Genomic DNA, 20,125 nt, shown 5'->3' with positions numbered 1-20,125 from the left:
GGCAGGTGTGGAAGATCTGGAAGGTATGGCAGCACACTCCGTGATAGAAGGTCCAGAGACCGGTAAATCCTCCTGGACAGTTGCTGCAGCTGAGGCTCTGCTGGGTAGGATGGGCTTGGCTGGCTCCGGTCTGTGTCGCACTACCTCCTGCAGGAACCTGAAGTTGTTGAGCACCCACTCGTCCCTCTCTGTTCTTCTTGGGGCACCGTCACCGCTCTTGTGTTTCAGGAGTCTGGTGTTCTTATCCCGCAGTTACCGGAACCAGCCCTTCAAGTGCTTCACCGTCTTCTGCATCTTCTCTGCCTGGGCCTCCCACAACTTCTCCTTGTTGGTGATCTTGTGGTAAGCCTGGAGCTTAGAGTCCCACAATGTCCGGTTCTCTTGTAACCACTCGACCATGATGGCCTCATCAGATTCAGAGAGGCTGTAATTTATCCTGTCACTCTTCTTCCTCTTGCCTCTGTCCTGTGAGGAGGCTGCTGACAAGCTTCTGGAGGAGGAGGAGGAGGAGCAGCTAGACCCTGGAGACCCTGGAGAGGCTGGAGATGGCGACTGGGACCTGGAGGGGGTGACTGTTGCCCTCTTGTTCTTCGGCTGCTTCTGCTGCTGGCTGCCTGCTGGCTGGCTGTCAGCCTCGCTTTCAACAGGAGGGGGATGGACCTCTGCAGTGATGGAAACAACCTCCTGGCTGGGAGAGGATGCTGCTCGTCGGCCCCTGCTGCTGCCCCGACCTCTGCTGCTGGCCCTCTTGCTCTTGGGAGGCATACTTCTTTTCTTTTTCTTTCGTTCGTTCTTCTTTTCGTTTTGCGATGTTGACTGCGCGGTGGTTGAAATGGAAGTGATGCACTCTGGCCAAAAGCCCCCCCTTTTATACTGCGCGTCCAGCCGCAGGTTGGCGAAACGTCACAGGAACGTCACACAAACGCTCCACGCGTTACTCGAACGCTACAGGAACGCTAGGCAGACGCTGTGGAAACGTCGAGAACGTCAGCTAGACGCTGGACAAACGTCGAGAACGTTACCTGGACGCAAGGCAGACGCTACCCAAACGCTATGATAACGCTATCAAAGCGCTGTGGACGCTATGAGAACGCTAGGTTTTGCTGCTATTTTGGACCACAAACGTCGCCTGACACTGAGGGAACGTTGGCTGAGCGTTACCCAAGCGTTACAAGAACGTTACAACATCGTTGACCTAGAAACTTAATTTGAAGAACGTCGACGTTCCCCGGCGTTTCGCAAATTTTTAAAAACGCAACCAAACGTCGAACAAAACGCTATAGTGTGACAGGGCCCTAAGGTAGCCTAGTAAACTAGACCCACCCGCCTAGCGGCCAAAAATATTTTTGCCTACGAGTGGCAAATATTCACATTTAGTCTGGTTTGCCAGGCTAAAACTAAGGAAGATTCATTGTGAAGCATTCAAAGCAAAACATTTGGCATCACAATCAATTAATATTACATTACTCATTTTTTCTCATATTTTTCCAGTATTCTATAATAAGTAGACACAAATTCTTAATTATAAACATATTCTAATTTCTTCATTCTAAAGAATGCAATTAAAGTGGCAGGATATAAATCCAAAACAAGTGTTTATTTAAGTTTTGAAAAAGATGAAGAAAAGCATAACCATCAAACAAACATGTGCAGCTTAATTATGTGTTTTTTTTTATATATGGAATTGCACCATTTTAACAACAAATAATAATTCTAAATAAATCCTGCAGTTTTTTTTCCCAAGAATTCCTCCAGAAAGCCATGCCTTAAAAGGAAATTTAAAGTATTACAAGCATGTCAATGAACACAAAAGGCTTTAGTTATTTAGCTATATACACACAAGGTTACACAAGGTTTTGTAGTCAGTGCAACTTGGCTTAACAAGTTGGAAAAAAGGTAAGGTGCTACTGGCTCCAATGAACACATACTGTACAATATATAAAAACTGAAAATATGCTTAATTTACACCAAGTCAGAGAGAACTTGAGGCTACTGAAATATTCCAAGCATGGCAATGTTAAACTGCCATTGGTAAAACAAAAACATGGCAATGTTAAACTGCCATTGGTAAAACAAAAACATGGCAATGTTAAACTGCCATTGGTAAAACAACTTCCATTGGTAACACACACACACACACACAAAAAAAACTTTTGCCTAGTAAATTCAAATATCAGATATCACTGTACCGTCTGCTGTGCTACTTCCAGGGTGGAAGAGAACGCAAGGGTAGCAAAAAAGAGCATTGACTACATCACAGCCAGCTAGCCAAGTTTTCCGGTGGTACCAGTTCTTGTTAAAACCTCTTGAGTAGGTCTTCTCCCCCTTCGTAGACACTTCAAGTTTCAAGTTTATTTGTACAGCGCTTTTAACAATAAACATTGTCGCAAAGCAGCTTTACAGAACTTGAACGACTTAAAACATGAGCCAATTTTATCCCTAATCTATCTAGACACTTGCTTGATGTTTAAATTCGGTCTAGGAGGTCCTAGCTGTTTGATTGCCGTTTTCTCCTCATTGGTACGACGACTAAAGGGAACTTCTTTCAGAGACGCTATCGTATTGTTGCACCCAACACTTGCCGCCATCTTCTTCATAGAATGTTCACACATTTCCCACGCAAGTTGTGTTTTCCAGCCCAAAATTATGTTCAAAACCCGCTAAAATGCACTTAAAAATGCCCAATCTGGCAACACTTGCGCGGCGCAACAGGCGTATGATGTAAGCACGCTGCTTGTGCGAGCACATAAAACCCAATAGAAAATGCATTGGGAGCATGATTTTTAAAAAAAAACGTACGTACCATTAGTGTCAATGTGAGATTTTGGGGCAAATCTGAACCTGACAGAAATCGCCCCAAAAGGGCGTGGCTACACCAGGCGCGACTTTAGCCTGATTGGACAATGACATTACTGTTGCCGTGGTAGTAGGAAAAAATCTCCCTCCCTGTTTGGGAGTGCGTCGCCCAAATCGCCCCTATTAACGAGCCGCCAGTGCTTTTAACAATCAACCTCAACATGAATTATTTTTAAAGATTCATGAGCAACTTTACATAATCCTCTATGTTGGGGTTCAACCCAGTCTGAAACGGTCAATCGGTCAACTTATTTCTCGGGACCCCCGCCCTCGTACCACCCAGACGTCTGGGACGGAACACCGCAAAAAAACAGAGAACCGGAGATCGGTTTAACTGCTGTTTATTCACAGTATTCTCGCCAAAAATGAAAGATTACAAACACCTTTTATAACAAATTATAATCTCTCTAAGTGGCTATTGTGTCTGTCGAATGTGTGTGTGTGTGTGTGTGTGTGTGTGTGTGTGTATATGAGCAGGTCTTAATTACTTCATTGTTCAGACATCTTAAAGGTCATTGCTCACGTACCCCCCTTCAGGTCAGGGCACTATGTACTTAAACACAGATAATATATCTAGTCTACGAAGTCTAGTCAAAGAAAAATACATCAGAAATTAATACCAATTTAAACAGCAATAGGATCTAAAAGCTAAAAGATGAAAAGCTAAAAATATTAAAATCATAACTCTTAACACGTGTGTCTTGTGCTAAGTCAGCAAATTACATCTTGATTTCAGCAATATGTAGTAAGACAATCATAAGCAAAATAACAAACAATTTTAACAAAGATATGTTATAAATATATGTTATATGTTATAAACAAAATAAGAACAAACTTAAACAAAACAGTCATAAGAAAAATAAGAATATGTCTGGCAAAGCAAAGAAATGCTACTTCACCGGAGGACAGGATTCAGGATTAAACTCATAAAATCTTTAACATAAGAATCATAAAGTCTTAACAATCCTAAGTTATATTCTGTAATTATAAAACTACATTCAATCATTGGATATGCAGCTGTGAGTGTGTGTTGGTGTGTCTGACATCATATGTAGACCTCCAGGCGCCGTTTAGACACACATCTGATCAATAATACACATTTCATATCAAACATAAACAAAATGTTCCCAAACAATGTCCAGCCGAGACAGAAGGTCATTTTAACTGACAGAAATTAATCCTTAATTTTGTCACAAATATATTACTGCCTTCTTGGTCAAGAATAATACTTATATAAACCTAACACTCTAGTTTTTATTTCTATGGAAATATCAAAGGTGTTAATGATATTATCTTTGTTTAGAGCTGTTATAATGAGTTCAGCAGGAGACAGACAGTGCTCCTCCAGGACCTCTCAGGCTCCTGATCCCTCACAGTTAAAGCTCAAGAATGAGGTTAAAGTGCATATCACGGGTAAATTCAGGAGCAAGATCAATGTAATTCTCCTATTTTATATTAAACTTTGGTCAAATATCTGTAACATTCTGCATTCTCTGCAATTTTTTTTACCTTGCACAATACCAGAAAAATTCAGTTGAAATCAAGCCATTTGAGGCGAATTGGTCCGCCTCTGAAAAAACTTGGCATTTGGATTTCCCGGCAAACATTGCTTTTCGTGACGTCACGTGCGGGATGCCTCCTTCTGAATCCTACATCAGCGCTGCTTTGTTTATGAGAAAATGACCTGGTGGTTTTCTGCAAATTTCTTCAACGTTATCGCGTAATTATTAAAATGGTTAACAGATGTATCATAGGAGGGTGTAGCAACACCAATCTTGATGGGATTAGTACTCATTGTTTTCCAAAAGACCGGACAATGAGAGAGAAATGGGAGCACTTTGTGCGAGGCACCCGGAAAAACTGGCAACATGCAACAGACCACAGCATCATATGCGGGGTTCGCTTCATAAAGCCTGACGACTTTGAGAACTATTTGCAGTGGGAAATGGGCTTCAAGAAGCAACTTGATCTGAAAAAAGACGCAGTTCCGTCTGTTAGAATGCCCAAAGCAACACCGTCTCCATTTGTGTCGGCGTCACCAAAGGAGCCAGCTGTGTTCATCTCCCCTGACAGAAGGTGAAGTGCCGCATCCACTGAGGCCCTTGAAGCCGAGGACCAAGCAGAGCCGAGAAAAAGACCAAGAAAATCGGCAGTTCACAAGTTGACTGTTGCCAGGGTAAGAAATAAGAGAGACTATACTCTAAATTAGGTGTTCCTGTGTTTGTCTCTCAGCCTGCTGGCGGATCCTCATGTGACGTCACGAATCTGGATCAATATGGCTCCAGACTCCCTTGGGATTTTTCCAGACGCGTTTTGTTATTTTATTTTTTCCTGCTGTAGACAGATGGCCTTGTGCAAAATTACCCTATAACCAGAGTCATAATCATGGCTAGAAACAAATGTGTCGATGATGATGATACTTCGCAAAGTCTCTGTGAATACACCATCGTTATATGCGCATGCTGATTTGAACTCAAATCAGTATCACGTGTTTCCCATAATGACTGGGTCCCATGATCATGCACAACGCACTCCGTGAGAGTGCATAGCCGCACAAGCTGCACCGGACTCAAGTGTGTGAAGCTGTGACAGTCAAGTGTTCGCCTGCTGTGTGACCACAACTTTTAGCTCACCTGTACCTTGTCAAGCATCGCCACCAAAAAGCCTCATTTTAATCGATAACCCATTGCAAAGCATTGCGAGCTGTAGTGTGACCGTAGCTTAATGATAAAGGAAATCTGAAGTCTTTTCTGAATAAGTGTTATTCTTGTTTGATCTTTAGCTGTATGAAGACGTGAAAATCGAGATTTCAGATGGAGGCACATCTGAAGTGTAAGGAGTCTGTGTGAAGAAAGAAGAGACACTGGAGTTGAACATCTACAACCATGGAAACAACTTTGAGAATCCACCTGAAGTTCTCTCAATTAAAGAGGAAGATCCTGACAATAAAGACTGCCTCTGTACGAGATCAGGAGCTCAGTAACACTCTCACTGATTATTCTACCTGACACAGTATCTAGTGCACTGAAAGTACAATAGTGGGTTATTTTGAGATGGAGCCTCTGTTTCAGATAATCTCATCTCATCTCATCTCATTATCTCTAGCCGCTTTATCCTTCTACAGGGTCGCAGGCAAGCTGGAGCCTATCCCAGCTGACTACGGGCGAAAGGCGGGGTACACCCTGGACAAGTCGCCAGGTCATCACAGGGCTGACACATAGACACAGACAACCATTCACACTCACATTCACACCTACGGTCAATTTAGAGTCACCAGTTAACCTAACCTGCATGTCTTTGGACTGTGGGGGAAACCGGAGCACCCGGAGGAAACCCACGCAGACACGGGGAGAACATGCAAACTCCACACAGAAAGGCCCTTGCCGGCCATGGGGCTCGAACCCAGGACCTTCTTGCTGTGAGGCGACAGCGCTAACCACTACACCACCGTGCCGCCTGTTTCAGATAATTTAATCACCAAATCACGACTAAATTAACTTGCGTGGTTTTTATATTTATAGAGAGTTTAATATCATACCTAGGAGTGAGGATAACTAAATATTTTTTCTTTAAATACATACATTTTAAATAGCTGCCCCAACATTCGCTTCAGAATAACACTTGTTTCAAGCTCCATTGATGCGATTCTTTACATGTTCACTCCTCTCAAAGAGGACTGACTCTGGAATGACATGCTCAACAAGCATTTATGGGTGTGATGTTCAGGTGTCCAAATATGTGTATACAGGTTTAGGGGAATACTGGTGGTGCATTTTCATAGCCTCATAGCTCTAGGGTTGTGGATTTGATCCTGAGCTCAGGTTATTGTCTCTGTTGAGATTTGCATGTTCTCCCCATGTCTGTGTAGATTTTCTCTGGGTCCACTGGTTTCCTTTAGATATGGGCAAATAGACTATGCTTGAATTGCCACTAGGTGTGAATGAGTTTGTTCATGTGTGGGTGCATGATGCCCGGCAGTGGACTGGCATGAGTGTATTCTGGTTTACTGGAAAAATGTGTAGCTCTAGAAATGGCATAAGTGTCAGCATGCTCAAATACGGAAATGAGTGGTGTGGTGAATTGGTGTTTTTTTTTCCTCTCTCCCCAAATTCTTATTATTTTTGTTTGTACCTGCCTGTGATTTCCAAACATAGTAGTTGGCCACTTGGTTCTCTTTCCCAAAATACAGAACAAACAAGTAGCCTAATTTAAATCAACTGTGACCATGACCAAGCATTTACTAAGGATGCTGTAAAAACAGTGTCTTGCAAGAGTATTCATCCCCCTTGGTGTTTTTACTGTTTTGTTGTGTTCCAAGCTGGAATTAAAATGTACTTATGGGGTGTTGGCACCATTTGATTTACACAATATGCCTACCACTTTAAAGGTGCAAATTATTTTATTTATTTGTTTGCTTGTATAAAATTTGACAAACAATTACAATGAAAAAAAAAAAGAAATCTTGACTGTGTATAGGTATTCAACCCCAAAGTCAATACTTTGTAGAGCCATATTTTGCTGCAATTACAGCAGCAAGTTTCTTGGGGTATGTCTCTAGTAGCTTAACACATCTAGCCACTGGGATTTTTTTCCCAGTCGTCAGGGCAAAACTGCTCCAGCTCCTTCAAGTGAGATGGGTTGCGTTGGTGTTAGGGGTGGGCAAAAATATCGATATGGCGATATATCGCGATACTTTGTCTTCCGATTCAATATCGATACTCAAAATTTGAATATAGATATTTTTTCAAATAATAAATCATGTTTCAGACGGGTTGTAAATCCAGTACGACTTCCGCACCTCCGCTCCGCAAGGTGTCGCTGTGCCGCTACCTCACTGCAAGGCACTCTTTATCTTCTCTTTTTTTCTCGGTGGTTGCAGTGAGGAAAAAAACAAGCAAGCATGGCTGTTAACGTAAACCTAGAGACGCCGCCGAACTTTAAGGCAGATGTTTGGAGGCACTTTGGATTCCAAAGTAAAGGAGAAAAAAAAAACAGTGAGCTGGACAAAGAGTACACACTTTGCAAAACCTGTTTCGCTCCAATTAGATATTCGGGTAACATAACAAACTTGCGAACTTACTTAGCACGACACCACCCCGACATATTAGCTCAGCCGGAGCCACCGAAACCCGACCCGAAGCAAACTACACTGGACAGCGCCAAAATCCTCCCATCTACTTCAGTGATGTGTGACTTACTGTAACTGTGAACTTAATTTTGTCATTTAAGTCCAAAGGCAAGAAGCTGCACTTTATTTTGCATTTTCAATTATAGTGTGTGTGAGACACTGCATTTTATTTTGAGTATTTACTCAAAGTTCAGAAGAAACATGATTCACTGAGGTTTCAATTCAGTTTCAGTGTGTGGACACTGACCCACACTGCACTTTGTTTCATAATTGTGCTCAGGGAGACTAAGATGCCCACTGCACTTTTCACTGTGTTCCAGACAGTGTGTTGTTCCTGCAAATATGTTGTAACTTGCGCTTGTATAATAACAATAAAATGGCATGGATAATTTGAATTACATTGTTTTGACTCAGTTTGTCCCATGAATTATCACTATCATCTGATGTACATACAACTCGGATTTTAAGATGCATAATGCAGTTTACATTTTTCAGTGAACTATGTAGAATATCGCAATATATCGCAAAATTTTGATATCACAATATCGTATCGTATTGTGACTCAAGTATCGTGATGCGTATCGTATCGTGACTCAAGTATCGTGATGCGTATCGTATCGTGAGGTCCTTGGCAATACCCACCCCTAGTTGGTGTACAGCAGTCTTCAAGTTATGCCACAGATTCTCAATTGGATTGAGGTCTGGGCTTTGATTAGACCATTCCAAAACATTTAAATGTTTCCCTTGAAACCACTCCAGTGTAGCTTTAGCAGCATGTTTAGGGTCATTGTCCTGTTGGAATTTGAACCTTGTCCTAGTCTCAATCCTCTGGCTGACTCAAAGGTTTTTCTCCAGGATTGCCCTGTATTTAGTGCCATCCATTTTTCCTTCAATCCTGACCAGCTTTTCTGTCGCTGCAGATGAAAAACATCCCCACAGCATGATTCTCAGGGTGATGGGAAGTGTTGGGTTTGTGCCACACATGGTGTTTCCCATGATAGCCAAAAAGTTCAATTTTAGTGCCATCTGACAAGAGAATCTTCTTCCATGTGTTTAGGGAGTCTGCCACATGCTGTTGGGCAAACTCCAAACGTGTTTTCTTATTTTTGTCTTAATGCAAAGGCTTTTTTTTTTCTGGCCACTCTTCCATAATGCCACTCTTCCATAATGCCCCACTCTGTGGAGTGTATGGTTTAAAGTGGTCCTATGGACAGATACTCCCATCTCCGCTGTGGATCTTTGCAGCTCCTTCAGTGTTGTCTTTAGCGTCTTTGTTGCTTCTCTAATTAATGCCCTCCTTGCCTGGTCTGTGAGTTTTGGTGGGCGGCCTTCTCTTGTCAGGTGCCATATTCTTCTCTCATGCCATATTTTTTCCATTTTGCTATCATGGATTTAATTGTGCTCTGTGGGATAGTCAAAGTTTGGGATATATATGTTATTTACCAGCTAGGAGGTCCATATCGTGAAATACCGTGACCGAGGTCTTGAAAGTACTCAGCGAGGCTCTCTGGGCCGAGGTCACGGTATTTCACCATACGGACCGACCTTAAGCTGGTAAATAATATATATTTTTTTCTTTTCCAAATTCTAACAGAAAACGAGAGCGCCCGAAAGGAAAAACCGAGCCGAGGGGAGCCACCATTTTGAATCCTCATTCACGGCTGTAATGTAAATTGCTTCCTCCTCGGTATACAAGTGCACTTCCATGGCAGGAAAAAAAAACTACATTTTGCCGCCTATGTAGTCCCCTATTTAAACAAAATTGAGTCATTCAGGATTCAGCCATGTTTTTGCTTGCGTTAGCAAGTTAGAGGTTTTTAGCTTTCTCCTGAAATGTTTTCTTTTATTTTGTCTTCCTCAGGGTAGTAAAACTCGCTTTTGCTGTGAAGACTGTCATTATCCATGTCCATGATGTAAAATTAATGCTGTTTTCCTGAGAAGTTGTGGCAAAAATGTATAAGATTTTTGATAATCTTATAAATAAATCTTATTTAAAAAAAAGATAAATGTTGACAAATTCTACTATGTTTGTTGTTGTTGTTGTGAACAAGCGAATCGCCAGAGGTCCGTAATCGGGGTCCGTACCATAGGATACAGACCTGCTCGCCAGCCAGTCAGAGCGCAGGATTTGATGGAAACCACACCGCAAAAAAAAAAATATATATATATTTATTTATTTATTTATTTATTTATTTATTTAATAACTCAACCCTGATCAATACTTCTCCACAGCTTTGTTTCTGACCTGTTTGGAGGCTCCTTGGTTTTCATATTGCTTGCTTAGTAGTGTTGCAGAGTCAGGGTTCTTCCAGAACAAGTTGATTTATAGAGACATCATATGACAGATCATGTGACACTTTGATTGCACACAGGTAGATCTTAATCAACCAATTATGTGACTTATGAAGTTAATTGTTGGACCAGCTCTTATTTAGGGGTTTCATACGAAAGGGGGTGAATACTTATGCAAACTTTTTAGATTTCTGTTTTTTAACCTTAATTTGTCACAATTTAAAAAATAAAATAAAATTTGCGCATTTAACAGGGTAGGCATGTTGTGTAAATCAAATGGTGATAACCCCCCCAAAATCCATTTCAATGCGACAGAACAGGAGAACCACCAAGGGGGATGAATACTTTTGCAAGACACTGTATATTACGCAGCAACACATTTTCATGTTTAATGAACATGGTTTTATTCTTTGTGGAATGAAATGATATTTTAAGGCTATTTTGGCTGGCTGTGATTGGAGACCATTTAAAGTCTTGGCGAATTTGAAATCAACAGCAGAACTTATGGCCATGTTTAATCATGAAAGTAAGAGCATTTCCTCATGGCTGTGTGGCCAGAAGAAAAGCTTTGTTAGTGAAGCGAATGGAAAAAAAGGCTTCAGTTTGCGAGGGAGCATAAATATGGAGCAATCGAAAAAGGTCATGTGGTTTGATGAGTCCAGGTGGGTGCAACAAGGTAAGAAGGGGAAGTGCATGAAGCAATGCAGCCATCATGCATAGTGGCCAATATACAGTGTTATGATTTGAGTTTGCTTCAGCTGATCACGTCTAGGCTCAGTAACGTTATGTGCCAATAAATTGAAATTAGTTGATTACTTGAATGTACTGATTGTGTGCCGTAATCAAAGCCAAAGGTCTCGTCTCGTCTTCTTCCGCTTATCCGGGACCGGGTCGTGGAGGCAGCAGTCTAAGCATGGAAGCCCAAACTTCCCTTTCCCCAGACACCTCGGCCAGCTCCTCGGGAAGAACACCGTGGCGTTCCCAGGCCAGCCGAGAGACATAGTCCCTCCAGCGTGTCCTGGGTCTTCCCCGGGGCCTCCTCCCGGGGGGACATGCCTGGAACACCTCCCCAGGGAGGCGTCCAGGAGGCATCCGAAAAAGATGCCCGAGCCACCTCAGCTGGTTCCTCTCGATGTGGAGGAGCAGCGGCTCTACTCCGAGCTCCTCCCGAGTGACTGTGCTTCTCACCCTATCTCTAAGGGAGCGGCCAGCCACCCTGCGAAGGAAACTCATTTCAGCCGCTTGTATCCGCGATCTTGTTCTTTCTGTCATTACCCAAAGCTCATGACCATAGGTGAGAGTCGGAACGTAGATCGACCGGTAAATTGAGAGCTTCGCCTTTTGGCTCAGCTCCTTCTTCACCACGACGGACCGGTAAAGTGACCGCATCACTGCGGAGGCTGCACCGATCCGCCTGTTGATCTCATGCTCCATCCTTCCCTCACTCGTGAACAAGATCCCGAGATACTTAAACTCCTTCACTTGAGGCAGGACTTCTCCACCAACCTGGAGAGGGCAAGCCACCCTTTTCCGGTCGAGAACCATGGCCTCGGACTTGGAGGTGCTGATCCCAGCCGCTTCACACTCGACTGCAAACCGCCCCAGTGCATGCTGAAGGTCCTGGTTTGAAGAAGCCAACAGGACAACATCATCCGCAAAAAGCAGAGATGAAATCCTGTGGTTCCCAAACAGGATTCCTTCCGGCCCCTGGCTGTGCCTAGAAATTCTGTCCATAAAAATTATGAACAGAACCGGTGACAAAGGGCAGCCCTGCCGGAGTCCAACATGCACTGGGAACAGGTCTGACTTACTGCCGGCAATGCGAACCAGACTCCTGCTCCATTCGTACAGGGACCGGGGACAGCCCTTAGCAAAGAGCCCCGAACCCCATACTCCCGAAGCACCCAGCGACGGACTGGTAATCTGTGAGTTCTGGAAAAGTCCAGAACGGCCGTCCAGTCTACGGCCGATAATTGGTCTTTTTTTTTTTTTTCGGTTGACCGGCCCTGTCTAACAGTCTAACACCTAGGCCTACCAGCAGATGGCGCTGTAACGATAATTTGTCAATCAAACATAGGCCTACATTCTGTCAAAAAGCCAACAAAGAATACACGAGTGTTTTCCTCTCTACCGCTCTGGAAATGGCGAGCAGAAAACGCAAAGAAAAAGGTGGATGGCAGAAATTAAAAGAGAAAAAAACAAAGTTGTTGGAGAATGAAGCTTCAAAATGTAGGAAGCTTACAGAGCTTTTTGACCGCGGTGGTGGGGCTAGTGCCGCCAGCAGCAGCAGTAACGCTGATGTGGAGATAGACAGCGAATCAGATTCTGAGCAACATGATGCGGCTCATGATGTGGAGGGAGAGACAGCAAGGGGATCTTCACCGCACGAACGTAGGCATGGCTACTTGCCGGAGGAGGAAGAAGAGGAGGTACTGGTAAGTGACGTTATGTAGGCTACTCAGTTGACTACTCTGATAATCAGCTTCTACTTATTTGATTTGCGTTGTGATGATGATAAATAATGGCTTATTGCCCTCAAAAGAAACACGCAGTGAATTTGACAAATAGGCTACATTAAAAATAAGGAAACATGGTAAATGACCGCAAATTAATTTCTTTATGCACCGCAAGTTAATTAATTCTCATGTCACTGGACAGTGACACTGTAATTGACAGAGTGGCAGAAAACAGTGACCTTTTGAAGAAACTGCTACTCCCCCAGCACTAGCTACCTTGAATAGCTAACATTCAGAATGATTGATCAGTGTTACTGTTAATACTCTTATAACTGAGCTCAATTTACTGATCTAAAGTTCTTGCATAAATACTCAAAAATGTTCTTGAAGAAACACTCAAAAATAGTTGTGTGGATTGTCAGTTATGAAAATTATGAAAAATAATGGATAATTGATACTGTTAATTGTATAGCCTACTGAGTGCAAGCTTTTGAATAATGACTCAAAGAAATTATTAACAAAACCCTCAAATTTAAATGTGTGAGGGATTTTAATTTGAAAATTCTGAAAAAGAATGATCAGTGCTACTGTCTTCAATATACATTCAAACAGTTCTTAAATAAATACTGAAAAAAATAGTATGTGTGGGTTTTCAATTATTTCAAAACCATATAGAAACCCCCCCCCCCCCCCCCCCCCCCCCCGGCGCGCCCCGGTCGGTGGGTGGGCCTATTTGGGGAAAAAGTCCAGGGCCTTTTTTTGGTCCCAGTCCGTCCCTGGAAGCACCCCCCACAGAATACCACGGGGGACACGGTCGAATGCCTTCTCCAGATCCACAAAGCACATGTGGACTGGTTGGGCAAACTCCCATGAACCCTCGAGCACCCTATGAAGGGTATAGAGCTGGTCCAGTGTTCCGCGACCAGGACAAAAACCGCATTGTTCCTCCTAGATCCGAGGTTCGACTATTGGTCGAATTCTCCTCTCCAGTACCCTGGAGTAAACTTTCCCTGGGAGGCTGAGAAGTGTGATTCCCCTATAATTGGAGCACACTCTCCGGTCCCCTTTCTTAAAAAGAGGGACCACCACCCCAGTCTGCCACTCCAATGAAATATTTATTTATTTATTTGGCCAGGCAGTGTATGTGTCAATGGAGGAACCCTGACAGTCACTGTTTGTCCAGATCAGGCACTGGCATCCCATCAGGTGTGAGGACCAACATGTATAGTCTGACCATAGTGCTCATGAAGTCAGGAACCCCCAAGATCCCCTCCAAGAAGAAAAGAAGCTTTTATTTTGTCACGTGTACACTGAGGCACAGTAAAATTCCTCCTCTGCCTCCTCTTTAACCCACCTGAAGCAGTGAACACATGCATGTGCACACAAGTGTGCAATGAGCATACGCATACCCAGAACAGTGGGCAGCTATGCTACAGTGCCCAGGGAGCAGTTGCTCAAGGGCAATTCAGCCATGATTTGGAGGGGAAAGTGCTGTTTATTCAGGTATGATGGGTCATAAAAAACCAAAAGTTCACTTGGGTGTTGTAGGTCGAGACCATCCAGTGTGCTTTAGGTCATTACTCACAAGGTAAACTATTACTGATGATGGAAAAAGAACATCATCCCATTGACAAATTCCACTTGACACTGAATAAACTCAAAGCTGGTTCTTCTGAAATACTGTAGATTGTACAAGCATTTCACGTCAGTTCCTGGTGAGGACCATGAAGAAAATTGTGTCCTGTCTTTAAACAAAAATATTGTTGGAAAAGAAGTGTAGCATCAGGTGAAAAAGGAAGGAAAATTATTTATAAAAAAGAACTGACTGTTTTCTCAAAATGATTTGTGGATGGGATCAAGAAACATTTGTGGATAAGATGAAGGACAGGTTTTTGCTCTTTGACAGTCTGGTTACGTTCGGGCTTATTAATCATTTTTGTGAACTCTCAGCCTAAAATGTCTCCTATACCAATGTGCCAGCCCCAATGCTGCGTCAATGCTCGTATGCAACACACTAGGCAATATATGGCACGTTGCAGCTTGAGACAGTCCAGATCAGTCACTTATCTGGCACTTGCTACAAATGGAACTGGCTGGCACACTATCTGAACAATTGCAGCGTGTCCATTTCTTAATAGACTTGCATTTCTCTTTTAACTAAATGACTGGTCCTAGACATCTTAATTTATGTATTTATGTTGGCTTACTTCTTTATTAAATCTATTAATATGAATTGACAGTTTTGCAAAATTTTTCACAGTATTTAATTTTTTTTAACTTGGTGTATAATTTAAATGAATAAGCAAATTAAACTTGACAGTATAATCTGTACATAAATTAGTATGTAAGAATGTAAACATTTTGGCCACTCAGATCCATTGGGCTATGGCTAGTGCTGCTCTGAGCTGCTTTTCCAGCACCTTATTGAATCTACCAATATTCCAAGATAGAGGCTCCTGTATCTTAACTCTCAGACTTTCAGAATTGTTTGTTTGGTCTCAGCACCTCAGAAGCTGGCTAAAGCTGCTGTTGAGGATTATTTGGCATTGAAGTAGCTCCTTTGAGGACTGCAGAACTGTATTATTCTGATGATATAAGATACAGGATCTGTGAGCTTCTCTAATCTGGTATGGTACATACTGACCTGTCCCACTTTACTTTGTTCTGTGCTGTTTACTTTGCTGTGCTAATCCATCTGGTGGCTGACTTGTTTTCATGGCAGGAGATAACTTCAGAGAAGTGGTAACTGTTTGACGAACTGTCTGATTTGTGTCAAGTGAAGTGTCACTTAAGTAGATATGTTCATCACAGAAATCACCAACAGCCCTCTGTAGTCCATGCTGGTGACCCTGATCCATGTGAATTTGTAGACAAGCAGATCCATTCCCAGATCCACTTATTCTCTACTGCTGGTTATTTGAATTACAAATTAGTAAATCTTCATTCATTGAGAATCCCAAATGATTTTACTTAACCTCAAACATTCCTTGACACTGGGGTAGTGGTGTTTCATTTTATAATCTAGTTACATTTCATGTTCACTTTGATATTTTTCTTTCACTTGTTCAGAAGTCAACAACTCGGTGTTGCAATTCTTTTCCTGCACAACATGACCTCTTTCCTCTGCATCCCAATTTTACCTAGATACAAACATCCAAAGATGCCAGGATGAAGAGTATTTGAAACCATGCAAATCGGGAGATAATAAACATGATCTTCACCTACCCTCCAAAGGCTCCAGTAAAAAGCCAACATTATCTGATACTCTCACTTCTGACAATTCTAACAATGATGACCAAAAGGAAATTCACCATTGCTCAGAACATGGAACAAATTTTGGTCATGAGAGTGCTCTCCAAAAACATGAACAAGTTCACATAAGAGAAAAGCCATATCACTGCTCACAGTGTGGAAAGAGTTTTACTCAAAAGATTGCCCGCCAAAAACACCAGCGCATTCACACAGGAGAGAAGCCATATCACTGTTCACAGTGTGGAAAGAGTTTTAAACAAAAGAGTCATCTGCAAGAACACCAGCGCATTCACACAGGGGAAAAACCATATCACTGCTCACAGTGTGGAATGAGTTTTACTCATCAGAGTGCTCTCCTACGACACCAGCGCATTCACACAGGACCGAAGCCGTATCATTGCTCACAGTGTGGGAAGAGTTTCACTCAAACGGGTCATCTCCAACAACACAAACGGATTCACACAGGAGAGAAGTCGTATCATTGCTGACAGTGTGGAAAACTTTTCACTCAAAAGAGTCATCTCCAATAACACCAGCGCATTCACACAGGGGAGAAGCCTCATCACCGTTCACAGTGTGGAACAGGTTTTACTCATCAGAGTGCTCTCCTACGACACCAGCGCATTCACATTGGAGCAAAGCCATATCAGTGCTCACGGTGTGGAAAGAGTTTTATTCATCAGGGTTATCTACAACTGCACCAGTGCATTCACAAAGGAGAGAAGCCTTATCGCTGCTCACAGTGTGGAAAGAGTTTTACTCAAAAGAGTGCTCTTCAGTCACACCAGCGGATTCACACAGGAGAGAAGCCATATCATTGCTCACAGTGTAGAAAGAACGTAGCTCATCAGCGTGCTTGCCAACAGCACCAGCACATTCACACAGGAGCAAAGCCTTATCCTTGCTCACAGTGTGGAAAGTCTTTTATTCATCAGAGTCATCTCCAACAACACCAGCGAATTCGCACAGGGTAGAAGCCTCATCACACCTGACAGTATGGACAGTGTTTTACTCATGAGGGTAATCTACACGTTTACCTGTTCATTTGCACCGGAGAAGAGCAGCATCACTGCTCACAGTGTGGAAACATATTTATTCATTCATTTACATTTAAGACACCAAAGTGCATGAACCCAGAGATATTGCATGATGTCTAGTTGTCAAATTATATTTGTTTATTACTGTTTTTCCTGGAATTAATCTATATTTTGAAAGATACAGTATATTTCATTTTTTATATGTATCTTGACTTTTTGTGGAAGGCAGTATATGTAAACTTAGAGTAATGTTCAAAATTAGATTATGGATTTTTTTTTTTGGTTGAACTTGAGTAGTCATGATACAAACCATCACTACACAAGTCAGGCATTAACTGCAATACTAATATCAGTGTAATCCAGCAGCATTACACTCGAACACAACCAGTATACTACTGGAAAGTTTACTTGCCAGTAAACTCGAGTCACATGTAAATAGAGTGGAAACAAAGGCAGCCTTTTACTTCATTGAGTCTTTTTGCCCATCATCTGCTAATATATTATTTTCTATGGTATTTTTCCATGGTTATTATACAAGATTTAGTCAGTAACATCAAAATAGTTGACTGTGATTTCAGTAAGGGTGTTTGTTCACTCAATGCGTAAGTGTTTGTACTGTCCTCACAATGTACACGTATCTGTTCCTTAGATCATGATGATTTTGTCCATGCTCCTGGTTTGCGTTATCTAAGCCTTGGGTAAGATCAATCTCGTCTAGAGTGTGTCCTTTGCATGTACACATCAACATAAGATCAGTACATACAGCGTCTTGCAAAAGTATTCATTGCCCTTGGTGTTTGTCCTGTTTTGTCACATTACAAGCTGGAATTAAAATGGATTTTTAGGGGGTTAGCAACATTTGAGTTACACAACATGCCTACCACATTAAATGTGCAAATTCTCTCTTTTTTTATTGTAACACAAACAATAATTAAGATGAAAAAAAAACAAACCAGAAATCTGGACTGGGCAGTATTCACACCTTTCGTACGAAACCCCTAAATAAGAGCTGGTCCAATCAATTAACTTCATAAAATCACATAATTAGTTGAGTAAGATCCACCTGTGTGCAAAGTGTCACATGACCTCTGTATAAATCAACTCGTTCTGGAAGGACCCCAACTCTAACACTACTAAGCAAGCAACATGAAAACCAAGGAGTACTCCAAACAGGTCAGAGACAAAGTTGTGGAGAAGTATAGATCAAGGTTAAGTTATTAAAAAAATTCCCAAACTTTGAATATCCCACGGAGCACAATTAAATCCATGATAGCAAAATGGAAAGAATATGGCACCACTACAAACCTGATAAGAGAAGGCCACCCAACAAAACTCACAAAGAGGGCATTAATCAGAGATGCAACAAAGACACCAAAGATAACACTGAAGGAGCTGCAAAGATCCACAGCGGAGATAGGAGTATCTGTCCATAGGACCACTTTAAGCTGTACACTCCACAGAGCGGGACTTTATGGAAGAGTGGCCAGAAAAGTCATTACTTTAAGAAAACGCGTTTGGAGTTTACCCGACAGTATTTGACTCCCCAAACACATGGAAGAAGATTCTTTGGTCAGATGAGACTAAAATTGAACTTTTTGGCCATCATGGGAAACGCCATATTTGGCACAAACCCAACACTTCCCATCACCTGAGAACACTGCTCCTCCAGTGAAGCATGGTGGTGGCAGCATCATGCTGTGGGGATCTTTTTCATCTGCAGGGACAGTAATGCTGGTCAGGATTGAAGGAAAGATGTATGGCACTAAATACAGGGCAATTCTGGAGGAAAACCTGTTTGAGTCGAGCAGAGGTTTGAGACTGAGACAAAGATTCAAATTCCAGCATGACTGACCCTAAGCATACTGCTGAAGCTACACTGGTCGAAAGGGATACATTCAAATATCTTGGAATGGCCTAATCAAAGCCCAAACCTCAATCCAATTGAGACTATGTGGCATAACATGAAGATTGCTGTACACCAATGCAACCCATCTAACTTGAAGGCGATGGAGCAGTTTTGCCTTGAGGAATGGGCAAAAATACCAGTGGCTAGATGTGCTAAGCTATTAGAGACATACCCCAAGAGACTTGCAGCTGTAATTGCAGCAAAAGCTGGCTCTACAAAGTATTTACTTTGGGGGGTGAATACCTTTTGCACATGCCAGGTTTCTGTTTTTTCATCTTATTGTTTGTGTCGCAATTAAAAAAAAACACTTTGTACCTTTTAAAGTGGTAGGCATGTTGTGTAAATTAAATTGTGCTAACCCTCCAAAAATGCATTTTAATTCCAGCTTGTAATGCAGTAAAACGGGACAAACACCAACAGGGATGAATATTTTTGCAAGTCACCGTAAACTGGCTGTGTCCAACTTTTGTTTAGCCCAAGACAGTTGCCCAGCTTGTCTTTGTGTGCACAATAAACCATCTCTTTTGTTCTACTCTGGTTCTTGGTTTCCTAATTCTTCAGTCATCTTACGTTTGATGAAGTTGCAGTGTTTTAATGATCATCCAGAAAGATTTCTGCCAGTCTAAAATGGTCAGTTATAACATACACAATATTTTTTAATGTCCCCATTGTGCCACCAAAACAGGCCTAACCCCGTGAGGCATGGACTCCACAAGACCTCTGAAGGTGTGCTGTGGTATCTGGTACCAAAATGTTCGCAGCAAATCCTGTAAGTTGTGAGGTGGGACCTCCATGGATCGGACTTGTTTATCCACCACATCCCACAGAAACTCGATTGGATTGAAATATGGGGAATTTGGAGGCCAGGTCAACACCTTGCATTCTTACGCATGTTCCTCTTACCATTCCTGAACAGTTTATACAGTGTGGCTGGGCACATTATTCCTGCTGAAAGAAGCTACTGCCATTAGGGAATACCATTGCCATAAAGGGGTGTACTTGGTCTGCAACAGTATTTAGGTAAGTGGTTTATGTGAAAGTAGTATCCACATGAATGCCAGGACCCAAGATTTCCAAGCAGTACATTGTCCAGAACATTACACTGCCTCCATTGGCTTGCCTTCTTCCCATAGTGCATCCTGGTGCCATCTCTTCTCCAGATAGTTTGATGACTTTTGGATGTCCATGGCCCTGTTGC

At 42.3% G+C, this 20,125-nt stretch overlaps 1 pseudogene; it reads left to right on the top strand.

The window, feature by feature from the left end:
• LOC132889949 (uncharacterized) overlaps nt 1–20,125 on the top strand; it is a 189,210-nt pseudogene that overhangs the window by 52,459 nt on the left and 116,626 nt on the right.

The sequence above is a fragment of the Neoarius graeffei genome, chromosome 8 (genome assembly GCF_027579695.1).
Source record: "Neoarius graeffei isolate fNeoGra1 chromosome 8, fNeoGra1.pri, whole genome shotgun sequence".
Taxonomy (NCBI): domain Eukaryota; kingdom Metazoa; phylum Chordata; class Actinopteri; order Siluriformes; family Ariidae; genus Neoarius; species Neoarius graeffei.
Note: the sequence above shows the minus strand (reverse complement) of the source record. Positions and strands in the feature narration are given on the sequence as shown.